Below are 12,127 nucleotides of genomic sequence, written 5' to 3' on the forward strand. Positions count from 1 at the left end.
ACCCCCCAAATTCTGTATTTGTATGTGTGTGTGTGTGTGTGTGTGTGCAATAACCTCAGGAAACCAGTTTTCTCACCTTACCTGTAAAATGAGAATACTACTTTAGGTTACACTCAGGTCGTGGCAAACGAGTGGCTCAAACTATAGACATTGTAAATAATGACAAGGATGTGAATGTCGACAATGATGAAGGAGGTGAGGACATTGGTCACAACATTGGAGAAACTGAGAAATCCCCCCACTCTTCTCTCTCATCTTTCTACTTTGAGGAAAAAGCAAAATCTTTGAGCCTTCTCCCAAAGAGAATCCAAGTGGGACTGTGAGCAAAGTTCTGGCATCTGCTAGGGCATGCCAATTCTTTCAGAGAATGACAAGCCAATGTTCTATTGTTTTTCCTGGCTTCCCTTTCAAGCTGATATCCTCAGGGTGATTCTGTGTCCTCCTGTGTCTTTATCTCTGTGAAGAAAGACCTAGGTCTGGAAATCTCTTGGGGAAAGAAAAAAGAAAAAGAAAACCTCAGGCTCTTGAGTAATGATCATTATGTGGCTGCCCTTCTTTGCCCCGCCTCAGGCCAGGCAAGACCACAGTAATCATAAACACTTTGTAATGAAAACCCCTTTGTTAAAAGGACTGAAGGTGAGCTGTCATCTCATCTGCCCTAATGCTCGGTAATATGTGAATGAGCTTTGCTTACACTGAAGATGGTATTGTGCTTTCTCTCTCCAATTCCAATGGGTGTTAAGCCCTTAGAACTGTGCCAGCCATCAGTGGGTTTGCAGAGAACAGAAATGCTCCTAATAACTGTCTTCCAATATGGCTGATGCCCCTGTGCATATCCTTAGTGATTCCATCCAGCAAAGCAGAGAAGGTTGTTTGTTTTCCTTTACCACTGTTGTAGCAGAAAGCAGGCTATAAACCGAAACCAGCTATAAAAGAGGAATAAGTAATAAAAACAATTATAAAACACATTGCAAATATGAAGTGCCGTACAAATAATTTAAAAAGTAAGTACCCCCTGGCTAGTCTACAGCATGGTTCATAAATCCACTGGTAAGACACAGCTGCTGGGAAGGACTGCAGAAGGAAAGTAAAAGACAGACCTGGGTTCAAATCCTGACGAATCCTGACTGATTAGCCATTTAACCTTGAACACATCGCTTAACCCTCTGAACTTAGGTTTTCTTGTGTGTGAAGTGGTGCTAAACACTATCTGTCCTGTAGGGTTGCGGTGTACCTCAAATTAACTAGCTGTGTTACTTGGCATACAGGTTGGCAAGTTGAAGGTGCCCCTAAAGGCTTAAATGTATGTCTCCTCTTCCACAAGGCTAGGTGACAAAAATTATTGTCTAAGAACTCTTGAGAAAGAAATTTAAGGGGACAAAAGTCCAAGAACAAGCAGAAAGAATGGGTAAATAAATAAATTGATATAAAGACCATGGTCATACTTGGACACTAAGGGGCAAGATGGTTCTTAAGAACTTGACTTCACCCAAAGGCACGTTTAGCCTGGAAAATCGACTTTCTTTTCTTGTGTATATGTTCTAAGATATACTCTATGGCCACTAGCCCAAATGCATCTTCTTTCTTTTTGTTTCAAAATTTTTATTAAAAAGCTTTGAAGTTCTATCTCATCCCCACCTTAGCCCATTGTCCTTCCCCCTTCAGAGAAGGCCACCAACCAGAAGCTGGCGGGTACTCTCTTTCTCTATGGTTTTTAAATTTTATTCCACAGTCTCTGCTCAGACATAATATATAACAATGCAATTGGAAAGTAGATATATAGATATGTGTGTGTGTATATGTATGTGTGTGCACATGTATATATATTTTGAGTAGCCTATCACAGATCTTTGTTCATGTAACTTATTTTCAAGCTTTATTCATGTTGATAGATGTAGAATTAGCTTTCTATTTTGAATGCTTCTCCATCAGATTTCTTAATCACAATTTAATTTCCTCATGCCTCCATGGGTAACTATTTAGTTGTTTCTGGTTTTTCCTATAAGATTGTCCTTCGATATTCCCTTTTTGGATGAGTGCCAGAACATCTCAGGAAATGGAATTCTTGAATAGCATGATCTGCATGTCTGTAACTTGACCAGATAATGTCAAATGACCATCTGAAAAGTTTCAAGCAACTCGGACTTCCACTACCAGAGTACGTGAGTTTCTTTGCCCTGCATTGACTTCTAGATGTTTGACGGTTGGGTGGGTGAGAACTGATAGATTCATTTTGATTTATTTTGCAGGTATCTGAGCATTATTGACAGTTGGTGGGTGAGATCTGATAGGTCCATTTTGCTTTATTTTGCAGGTATCTGAGCGTTAATGATGTTAAGCATCATTTCATATGTTCGGGGACTTTTGGGTTTCCTTCTCTATAAAATATCTGCTCATAAACTCCGTCATTTGGTCTTATTCTTTAAAGACCTGGCGACCAATCACAAATTGCTTTTGCTGTTTGTGTCATTTATTTTAACATGGTGTCTTTTCTAATACAGTTGTTTCTATGTTTTTAGTCAAATTTATCAATATTTCTGTTCCGGTTTGTATTTTGTTTCTTAAAAAATATTTGCAAACAGGGTTAATAAATATATTCTCCTGCCTATTTTTTTTTCTTAAATTTTAAAGTTCTTCTATTATTGAGTCTTTAAACCATTGGGATTCACTGTTATTTTTATGATATAATTTCCTTCTCTCCATATGGATTGCTAATTTTCCCAGTATAATTTACTGAATCTTTTACTACTCTAACAGTATTTTATGATGTTATTTCTCTCAAAAACAAGTTTCTATATATAAGGAGACTTATTTTCTGGCTTTCTATTCTTTCCATTGGTAGGTTTATCTCTTCTTTAGCTTTATAAAAATCTTAATTCTGCATGGTGAATCCTCCATAATTATTATCATTATTGTTATTATTATTATATTAAAATTTATCTTGGCTATCCTTGGCTACACTTTAATATAAATTTGAGATTAAGCTGGTCAAATTTATTTTAAACTCCCTCCAAAATATTTATTAGAATTGAATCTGTTATCCATTATAGAGAATTTCATGATACTGAGTTGTCTTATCCATGAACGTGGTTATGTTACTAAATTTAGTTTCTTCTGTTAGTTCCATAGCAAAGTCTTATATTTTCCCTATGGTCTTACACATCTTTTGTTAGTTAATATTACTGATATGTAGTTAGGTATTTCTATATACCTTATACATTTTGCATTATTTGCACATTACAACGTTTATAAGTTAACATTTCTAATTGGATGTTGCTGGTATCTGTGAAAACAACTGATATAATACCCTCAAAAATTTATTGAAATCTTACTACTTTTAATAGTGTATTTATAGATTTTTAATTTTTTCTGGAATTCCAAATAACATTATTAAAAAATTAAGTAATTTACAAAGCAATTACAGAACACAGAATGCAGAGAGCTACAGAACAGTAAAAAGCTTGGAGCTTAACAGTCAGAAAGACCAGATTCAAATTCTGGCTAGTTCTGCCTCTGATTAGCAATGTATCTTTGAATGCTTAAACTCTCTTAGCCTCAGTTTTCTTATGTGTAAAATGGGGTAAACTATCTTATAGGGTTTCTTTGAATCTTAAATTAACTAGCAATAATAATTGTTAACATTAAGAACACCTAAAATGTGTACCCTGTGGTAAGTCCACCAAATACTTAGTATAGAGACTGACACATTGAAGGTACCCTAATATCATTTTTCTTTCTCTTTCTATGTCCCTCCCTCCATAGACACACACACACACACACACACACACACACACACACCATTTATGTTGGGGAAATGTGTGAGAGGAAAATAGACGAATATCAAATATCATTCCCCAAGGGCTTGGTGGGATAATAGGGCTTCTGGAGAGGTTAATACTCAGAAAATGATTCACGCTCAAGATTTCTAATCCTATCTTAGCCTTGTCTGGCTCCAGTTTCAGTGTGGATCTCTGAAAATTCCAGGAAATACTCACCAAATCCTTAACCAATCTCCACCTTCAGCTTACCAAAAGCAGTCTCTTGAGATGCTCTTTTGTCCTTGGAAGAGTTGTTAGATCATCATGCCCAATGTGAATGCAACTGAACTTGACCTCACCAAGGAAACTCTCCAGACAGAAGATGAAAACAATTCAATGGAACTAAGAAGAGTCCCAGCATTGACTCAAGCAGCTTTCAACTCCGCCGTGGAGGGAATCCAAACTTTCACATGATTATGGAAGAATGCAGAGTTATGAAGAAAGATAGAAGAGGGATTGAAAAGGGAAAACATTTCTGCATTTCAAAAAGGATGTCAAAACTAAGTTTGGCAAAGGACAGGTAGTCAACAAAATGCCAGTAATGTACTTAGAGTATACATAAAGGACTAGTAGCTGTGCAGAAAGCTCTGACTCCCATGTGGGTGGTTGCTGCAGAACTGACTCAAGTCATTAGTCTCCCCAGAGTCAGACAGCCCTGGTCTGGAGAGTTGGGTGGGTGAGAACTGATAGATCTGTTTTGTTTATTTTGCAGGTATCTGAGCATTAGTGATGTTAAGCATCATTTCATACACTTGAGGCCGAAAGGGGGTTCCTCCTCCTTATTCTGCCCATCCCACCTGGGCAGCCTCTAGTCTGTGTTGGAAGGTGGAGCTCCTAACTGGGATGACCTTGGCCACAGAGGCTATTAGGGTGGGCATGTGACTACTTTGAGTGCCTCAATCCGAGGCTCTGTACTTCGGTGGAAGTCCCCAGAGGAGTCTCCGTCCCTCCCCTCAGTTGTGACAATGTGGGCCTGGGGCAGCTGCAGCCATATCTCTTCTATCAATTTCACGTGGTGGCTATAACAAATTACTCTGCAACAGAAAACAACGGGACTCTATTTCCCCTCCGTCCTGGAGACAGAATCAAGGTGTCAGCAGGGCTGTGCTCCCACCAGAAGCTCTAGGGGAGGATCCTTTCTTGCCTCTTCCAGCTTCTTTGTGGCTTGTGGTTCCATCACTCCAATCTCTGCCACCATCTTCACATGGCCTTCTCCTCTCTCTGTATCTTTTCCTCTTCTGACTCTTACAAGAAAACGTGTCATTGGATTTAGGGCCTACTTGGGTGATCCAGGATGATTTCATCTCTACATCCTTAATTATATCTACAAAGAACCCTTTTCCAAATAAGGTGCCATGTGCGGGTTCCAGGGATTTTGATGTGACATATATTTTTGGGTGCCACCATTAAACTCACTACTGCCACCGTGAAGGGAGTCTGTTCTGAGAATGCAGCCAACTCAGTGGAAGTTGGGCCAAGAGAGGGAGAGAGAAATCTTGGGGCTGGTCACCCACACAAGGACCTGCAACAAAACTGCCTGAAATCAGCGCTACTCCTGTTGTGTGAGTTGTGGGATTCAATTATTTTTTTTCTTAAGCTGGTTTCAATTGTTTTTTGGGGGGGTTATTTTTTTATTGTCATTTTGGAGGGTGTTTTTTTGTTGTTGTTGTTGTTGTTTTTTTTTTTTTTTTTTTTTTTTTTTTTTTTTTTTTTTGGTTCACCTTCTAAAGAGTCCTCACAAAACAGCAGAGTTAAGAAAATATTTCCCATCAGGAGACCTATTTTTGCTCTTTTGAACAGAAGGAATATCTGTGGGATTCTATGTAACTGAGGAAGATTCAGAAAGTTTCCCTTCAGTGACACACTCTGAATGAGCCCCTTCATTCCCTCATATGGGCTGTGCCCATGTGCAAACCCCCCAAAACAAGCTCTTCACTCTCCGACTGCTTGGGGGTGCAGAGTTACATGTGGGTCTTGAAAAAAGAGAGATGTTCTTCTCTCCAACATGCAGGGTGGAAGAGTGAGAAGCCAAAGATCTGGGGATCAGAAAAACCCGAACCGGCATCCGGTTCCCCCGGCTGCTGGCAGTTCTCTAGGCGGGTGACAAAGCATATTTGAGCCTTAGACTGCAAAAGCATAAAATGAGGACCTTCTTAGTGGCATCACACGGTGATTCCGAGGATGCGCAGAGGCAGAGGAGCGTAAGAAGAAGCAAGGATGTGTCGAGGATTCTCCGCCCCTCTTGCCTGCTGACCCCGGGTGTCCTGGAGGGAGGAGCAGGGGCTGGGTGGGGACCACGGGCTCCTGAGTGTCTTCCAGGTGCCAGGCTGTGGGGTCTCCACTCTGCTAACATGCTGCAGGAGGAGGTAACCTCCGCTTTGCACAGATGAAAAACCCCAAAGCGCTTGGCTAACATTCCATAACGTTCCCAGTTCACACAGGTAGTCAGTGGCCAGGCTGGAATTTGAACTCAGGTTGGTCTGACTTCAAAGTTCACGCTGTTTACATTACTCCGCCCTCTCTCCTGATCCCTAAAGAGGAGAAAGCGAGGGCAGAGAAAATACTAACACGGAGCACAGAGAAACAAAACTAACACTTACATAAGCTTACTACGAGCCAGGAGCCCTGCTAAATGCTTTTTTAAATTTGAATATTTATAAAAATAGCTAATGTTTATTGAATGCATGCTATATGTCAGGCTGTGCTGTGAGAGCTTTAAATGCAGTATTGTATTTAAACCTCATAACAGCCCTTTCAAAAAGGCACTGTTGTCGCTGCTGTTGTTGTTATTCTTAGTTCCGCATTCCAGTTAGAGAAAGCGTGGCCCATTGGGACGCCTTGGGAGGTGAAGGAAGCACCTGTCTTGGGCTCAGGTCATGTTCCCAGAGTCCTGGGATCAAGTCCCACATCAGGCTCCCTGCTCAGTGGGAAGCCTGCTTCTCCTTCCGCCGCTCCCCCTGCTTGTGTTCCCTCTCTCTCTCTCTCTCTCTTTCTGGCAAATAAATAAATAAAATCTTTAAAAAGAGAGAAACAAAGGGTGGCCCAGAGAGGTTGGGGAAGTGGCACAGGTTAGGAAGGAGCGGGGCTGGGACTCAGGTGGTAGCCTGCAGAGCTGTTCCCTATAGGTGCAGGACACTGTGTCTGGGGGCCCTGGTTCTCCACGGATCCTTGCCACTCCCATCCTATGAGGCAAGCAGCTTGGGTAGCACCCACATTCAGCCCTGCCAAGGAGTAGTGCACCGGCTGTCTCCAGCCTCAGAGGGCCTGAAGCACCCACACACCCCGGGATCCTGGAGTGTGGGGGGCGCTGCAGAGCCTCCCTCTGTGGCTTATTGAATGGGACTGGAAGTCTCTGCCAACAAAGAGTTAAGAACAGAAGGGAGGAGGTGAAAAAGGCTTGTCCACACAGGGCTGGGGGACTTTTGTTGTTGTCATTCTAACCTGGGAATGTACAAAATGTCCAGCCAGTAAGTCCATTTCAGAACGTGGGGGACCTGGTGAGTTGTAGAAGAAAGCCTGTTAACACCTTCGAAGTATCTAGGTTCTTCTTCGAAGGCTAACACCTTTGAAGTATCTATATTTTTGAATGTTATTTAGGGAAATCCTTGGCACAATAAATGAGATTCACTTCTACTCTTACTTTTATTACAGATATCTATATCATGATCCTAGTTTTGATATTAGAGCAAACCGTGCATGGGATAAAATGTTGTCGCAGCATGAGGGCTGATCTTGTTTATTCTTCTCCCTGAGGCCTTTTCTGTGCACACTGGTCATCATTCAGTGATGACAGAGGGAAATCGGGGCAGACATTAAGGATGAGGCCCACCTGATGTGGCCCCAGGACCCACCTATCACACAGTTTGCTGGTGAGTGGAGTTTGTACTTTGACCCTCATGGGCAGGCTCTCCCTGTTTGCTTTAAGCTCTGTTTCTGATGCTGTTGTATTTTTTTATAATCACACTTTACAGGGATTTTTCTTGGAGAGTCACAGAAAAACCTTCAGAATAAAGTCATTTCACTTATTTTATATGAAGTAACATTACAAGGTAATATAGACATGCTCATTATGACAAAATGGATATGAATAATGCCTGTAGGATCAGAATATGATTTCAATTGATATAAAGAGTTGGGAGTTAATGGATTAAAGACACAAATGTGAGGCTGGAAACCATAAAAATTGTAGAAGAGAGCACAGGCAGTAATTTCTCTGGCATCAGCCATAGAAGCATTTATCTCAATGTGTCTCCTGAGACGAGGGAAGCAAAAACAAAAATAAACTATTGATACTACATCAAAATTAGAAGATTCTGTACCATGAAGGAAATAATCAACAAAACAGAAAGGCAGCCTATGGAATAGAAGATATTTGCAAATGACGTATCTGATGAAGAGTTAGTATCCAAACTATATAAAGAACATACACAACTCAACATGAAAAAACCACACATAATCCAATTAAAAATGGGCAGAAGACATGAATGGACATTTCTCCAGAGAAGACATATAGAGCACCAACAGGCACATAAAAAGATGCTCAACATCACTCGTTATCAGGGAAATGCAAATCAAAACCACAACAAGATACCATCTCCCACCTGTAAGAATGGCTAAAATGAAAAACAAGAAACAACAAGTGTTGATATAGATGTGGAGAAAAAGGAGCCTTTATCCACTACTGGTGGGAATGCAAACTGGTGCAGCCAGTGTGGAAAACAGTTTGGGGGTTCCTCAGTAATTAAAAACAGAATTACCAAAGGATCCAGTAATTCCATTATTGGGTATTTACCCCTCAAATAGGAAAACACTAATTTGAAAAGACATATGTATTCCTGTGTTTATTGCAGCATTATTTATGATAGCCAAATTATGGAAGCAACACTAGTGTCCACTGACAGATGAATAGATACAGAAGAAGTGGCATGTATATACAATGGAACATTACTCAGCCATAAAAAAGGAATAAAATATTGCCATTTTTAGCAACATAGATGGATCTATGTGAAACAAGTCAGTCAGAGAAAGACAAATACCAAACAATTTCACTCACATGTGGAATTTAAGAAAACAAAAACAAAAACAAAAAAGAGATAAACAAATAAAAACACAATTAAATATAAAGAACAAACTGGTAGTTACTGGAGGGCAGGTGGGTGAGGGGAAGAGTGAAATAGGTGAAGAGGATTAAGAGCACACTTCCTGCGATGAGCACTGAGTAATTTATAGAACTAGTAAATCACTATATTGTATACCTGAAACTAATACAACACTGTACATTAATTATAGTAGAATTTAAAAAATTAGAGTTTGGATTTTAAGTTTTATATATCATTTCCTATCCTGTTTAAATAAAGTATAATTTTATAAAAGAACAATAACAGATACCATAAAATTTTAAAACTATCATCAACTCTATGATTTTTAATGTGCAAATGCTGATCATAGTTTGCAAAAAGCTATGTAAGTATTTTGGTCAACAAGGAATATGTATGGTGAGTGACTGGCTAACAATCAAAGGATTTGTTTAGCATACGTGGTAAAACACAAATATTAGAGAAAATCTGGATCAAACTAATGTTTTCAGTTTTTTTTTTCCAAGATATTTTTTATTTATTTGACAGAGAGAGAGAGAGATCACAAGTAGGCAGAGAGAGGGGGGAAACAGTCTCCCTGCTGAGCAGACAGCCCGATGCGGGGCTCGATCCCAGGACCCTGGGATCATGACCTGAGTCAAAGGCAGAGGCTTTAACCCACTGAGCCACCCAGGTGCCCCACATTTTCAGTTTTTAAAATGATTAGTAGTTGTGAGTGAGGACTCAAGATCGGTTCATAAAATGGCCTAAAACAGGCATCCTGTAGGACTGAGGATAGAGCCAGTACCAGAGCTGGGAATTCATTCTATAAGCCTGGATGAGTCTCAGCACCAATCCAACCTCAGCGCCTAGGAGTCGGCATCACCCAGGAGAACCAATGATGTCAAGCTTTCGGATCTGAATGGATTCTCCATTTGTACATATGCTTTCTTGGAATGTCTTAGCTCTAATCAATATGAACCTATAAGCAAGTATGAAGGAGAAGAAGTCATTTCTTGATTTCTGCTCCCATTGTGTCACTGTAAACTTTATACCATCCTTTCATTCAGAACTGTTAGTGAATCTAAACTATGAGTCCTTTTTTGTGGGGAGGGGAACTCATCATCCTTCTTTCCTATAAAATCCCTGTAGGCCTGTGTGATAAATTTTGTGATAAACCTTATCAGCAAAACCACGCTCTCTTACAAAAACAGCCATCCCCTCAGGAATACATATGCTTCCCAAGGTGCTCCGTCAAGCCCCAGTGCATCACAAGAAAGCCTCTTAAAAGCCCTAATAGATCACCATTTCTTGTTCAAATGGTTTATTTTATTTTATTTTTTTAAATTTTTTAATTTATTTGACACACAGAGAGAGTGCATAAGCAGGGGAAGCAGGAGAGGGAGAGGGAGAAACAGGCTTCCCGCTGATCAGGGAGCCCAATGCAGGGCTCGACCACAGGACTTGGGATCATGACCTGAGCTGAAGGCAGTCGCTTAACCAACTGAGACGCCCAGATGTCCCCAAAATGCTTTCTTTTAAATTTCCAATTTAGTCTTGCCTAATAGCCCCCTTTATAATTATTTTTAGAATGGGTGAGTCAGAGTTCCATGATGGGTCACCAGAAACCTCTCTGGATCTTCCTACAATGAAACATTTCAAGAATAAGAGTCCTCAAACATCAGTACCATTTATTCAAAAGACCAGCTTGGAACACATTGGCAAGGTGATAAATAGAGCTTGTCACTGAGAGTCAAGGAACACAGATGGTGTTCAGAAGTGATGGTCAAGGAGAATATGGAGAAAATTGATCAAGTCTATATAATTCATGTGCTGCTGGGGAGGAGGGGTTGTCCCAAACTGAGGGACAGCTGGAAGCAACTTCACAGAGCAATACTTTTAGATCAAATTCAGAGGCTTTAGTTAAAAAGGCAGAATGTTTCTGGTGGAGTACATATTCTTTCATCAACCAAAAGTTACACTATTTCTTATGGTCTTGTATCCACCCAATGCACACCACACATTTAAGTTCCTGCCTGGTCCCATTGGGATTTGAGTTGGCAGATCCTGTGACTTCGATTTCTGAAATCAGGTAAGAAAATGATCTTATAAAATAATTGTATAAAAAGATTCCACTTATTCTCTTACTTAAATGACAGAACATTACTCAGGTGAAAAGAAAGAGAAATAGCTACATGAAGAACTAGTCTCATGAATTACGGTAAGATTCACAGGCTGTACCTCAAGTCTATGGCTCAAAATCCATAGAAAGTTCTGGAAACACCACAGAGAACAATATTGAACTGTGTGGATCTGTTGTTCTATGGGCCCTAGAGGTTGAGGACTCGTGAATGGATTCAGTGATAGAATTGGTCCCAGGGAGAAGTGATCAGAGGGGCTGCAAGGCTGTTTGAAATGTTCTCTCCCTGGAGAAGCAGTGGTAGAGGCCCAGGGATGATGATGACCCCCTCAGGGTTCCTCCAGGAGCTCCCAGGGTGGGAAGAAGCTATAAAACGTTGTTTGATCTGGCGCGGTGGATCAAGTCGTCATTATAGGTTGGGTGCGCCAAGACAGTTACAGGCTCTGCATTGAAATATTGGCCTATACATAAGGTCTCACTGGCTGGGTTTGTGTTGTTCTGGATCCCAGCCCTTTCCATGAAAGATTATTTGCAAGTTCACCTCGTGGCATGGTATTGCAAGCGAGAAAGGTGTGCTGGGAATAACTGTAGAAGTCATTCAAGGTAACACCACCAGATACAATGTCAGTCTTTTTGCCCACCCACCCTACTTGGCCTTTTGATTCTCCCAGATACTATAATTCATGACAGTTGATTTCTCTCAATCAGAATACACCCTGCAAGACCAATGGAATGAGCAAGAGTCAAGGCATCCAGGGTGGGGATGACCTCCACGGGCCATGCCATGCTAAGTACTTCATGATCTGGCTCCCTGCCTCTGCACATCCTCTTCTGTTACTGCTGTCTGCTTTACATTTCAGGCTCTAGCCATGCCATGATGTGGGAGGTCCTCATGTAAGCCATGCTATTGTTTGACCCCTGACCCTTGCTCATGCTGTCTGCTTGGAACACTTGGCTTGCCTCCTCTTTAAGTCTTCCTAATCCCATACGACCAACCATAGGTCACACCTCTTCCAAGAAGGCTTCCTGATCTCCCCCTATCAAGGGCTGAGTTGCACATGCCTTAGCCCCTCCCCTTTACCCTTTGCTTATTT

The sequence above is a fragment of the Mustela erminea genome, chromosome 11 (assembly GCF_009829155.1).
Source record: "Mustela erminea isolate mMusErm1 chromosome 11, mMusErm1.Pri, whole genome shotgun sequence".
Classification (NCBI taxonomy): domain Eukaryota; kingdom Metazoa; phylum Chordata; class Mammalia; order Carnivora; family Mustelidae; genus Mustela; species Mustela erminea.